General features: G+C 44.3%; 1 pseudogene; it reads right to left on the reverse strand.

The window, feature by feature from the left end:
• Window positions 1-755: 755 nt before the first annotated feature.
• LOC104988494 lies at window positions 756-1,710 on the reverse strand (annotated as a pseudogene).
• Window positions 1,711-2,319: the final 609 nt, after the last annotated feature.

The raw sequence follows: 2,319 nt of genomic DNA on the forward strand, positions 1-2,319 counted from the left end.
TAAATTACTGCTAAAAAATAAATATATCTTCTTTAATATATCATTTGGCTCTAATGTGCAATTCTGAGGTCTACTAGAAGATCTTTTAGCTCATAATCATCTACTGTTACCTGGAATATATAGATGTTAAGTATGTAAGGTTTATTTTGGTCCACTTACATAGCTAATGTTGTCCAATGAGTCGTGATGTTACCTATTACAACAACACTAACAACAGAGGAGAAGACTCTACACATGGACATCACCAGATGGTCAATACTGAAATCAGATTGATTATATTCTTTTTTTTTTTTTCAGGAAGACGGAAATGTTTATTATTCATTAATCTTCTGATTGCAACCACTATAATTTTTTTGGCTTAACTTGGTAGCAAACTTGATTAATAACACTTCCAGGAGTTCACAATTTCAAGGCTAAGGTTCTGATTAAGGTAATATGGTTATCAATTAAATATAAATGAAGGTTTTTAAAAAGGGTGAAAGCAGTCTGCCTCTTACAGGAAAATATAAATGATCCAGACTTTAGTCCTAGTAACCTAAGTACACTTTAGTGTTACAACAGTTAAAGAGAAAGATCTTAACTAAAGATGAGAAAGGAGCACTGCTACGTTCTTCTACAACATTTATGTTTTGGCCACAGCATGCTAGCTGAGTAAGGCAGTGTGCTCAGCACTGGCGTGCAGAGTGCGGTAAGCTGCGCTGCAGGAAGGCAGTGGTGCCGGCGGACACCGCGCGGGGCGGCTCCCCAGGCTCCCGTCAGTCATCTTCGCCTCCACAGAGCAGTAGGAGGGCTTTCTTATAGTCCCTAGATGTGTCCACCTTAATCATGGAATAAAGAGAGGTGCCAAAATTGTTTCTAAACTCCTTCCTAATGTTATACAGATCAATCTCACTTCTGGAAACCACAACTCTGATCATCTGTTCCAGCTCCCTTCATAGCATAGTAGAGGGTTTCTGCAAGGTAGGCAGGTATACTGCGAATGGATTTCACAACAGCAAGGAGAAGCTGTTCCAAATTGCCGGAAGTCTCCCGGTCAATGGTTTCTTCAATATGAAACCCGGATATAGTCATGTATTTGTCAAACACTCTTCTCAAGTGAGATAGACTTCGTGTTCCAAAGATAGTAATAAACTTTTATTCATCTGTTCCCCATTTCAGTTCTCCAGCCTGGAACAAAGCCTGAGCGTCTTGTTCAACCTGTGCTTCATCAATTCTAGCATCAGGGTCTCTATTAGCCTGAAGGAGAACCACCAACATCCTCTGGTAGTACCCTGAAGTATCCCCCACCACATCATCTTCCAGGCTCGAGCCATACTCTTCTTCATAAACTTGTTTTATGGCTCTCAGTTCTTCAGGTGTCCTTGACGCAATAATTTCTGTCAGGACTTTTTCATCTGTCCCAGATCCCTTAAGAGCGTGCTTCAGTTCATAGGCATCATAAAGCCGAGAGGGTTTCATCAGAGCCACGATGAATTTTTCAAATTTTCCAGTCAGTTCTGATTTCAGGTCATCCAGAAGGTCCCTGCCAAACAGAGTTTTAAAAGCCACAGCAATCTCCTGGCGCTGAGCATTACTGCGGGATGTCAACAGAGTCAGGATGCTCTCCTCATCCGTGCCCAGGCCTTTCATGGCCTTCCAGAGAGTTTCTGCATCGGCCTGCTCATCGAATCCAGGGAAGTTAGTCACAGTGCCTCTGAGAACCTGTGCCATGGCACCTGCCCAGGTCAGGAGAAGGTGAGCGACACAGGACCAGACGGGAACTGCGGAGAGACCGGCCGGTTGTGCAGAGCCGGTGAGGGTGAGCGGAGGACGCCGCGGCAGCTGCTTGCTCTGATTATATTCTTTGCAGCCAAGGATGGAGAAGCTCTATACAGTCAGCAAAACAAGACCATGAACTGGATATGACTCAGATCATGAGCTCCTTATTGCCAAGCGAGTGAAGTTGCTGAGTCATGTCTGACTCTTTGTGACCCCATGGACTGTAGCCCACCAGGCTCCTCCATCCATGGGATTCTCCAGGCAAGAATACTGGAGTGGGTTGCCACTTCCTTCTCCAGGGGATCTTCCTGACCCAGGGATCGAACCCAGGTCTCCTGCATTGCAGGCAGACGCTTTAACCTCTGAGCCACCAGGGAAGTCCACAATTCAGACTAAAATTGAAGAAAGGAGGGAAAACTACTAGATCATTCAGGTATGACCTAAATCAAATCCCATATGATTATACAGTGGAAGTGACAAATAATTCAAGGGATTAGATCTGACAGAAAGAGTGCCTGAAGAACTATGGACGGAGGTTCATGACATTATACAGGAGGCAGG

This window comes from Bison bison, unplaced genomic scaffold (assembly GCF_000754665.1).
Source record: "Bison bison bison isolate TAMUID 2011002044 unplaced genomic scaffold, Bison_UMD1.0 scf7180017864135, whole genome shotgun sequence".
In the NCBI taxonomy this organism is placed as follows: Eukaryota; Metazoa; Chordata; class Mammalia; order Artiodactyla; family Bovidae; genus Bison; species Bison bison.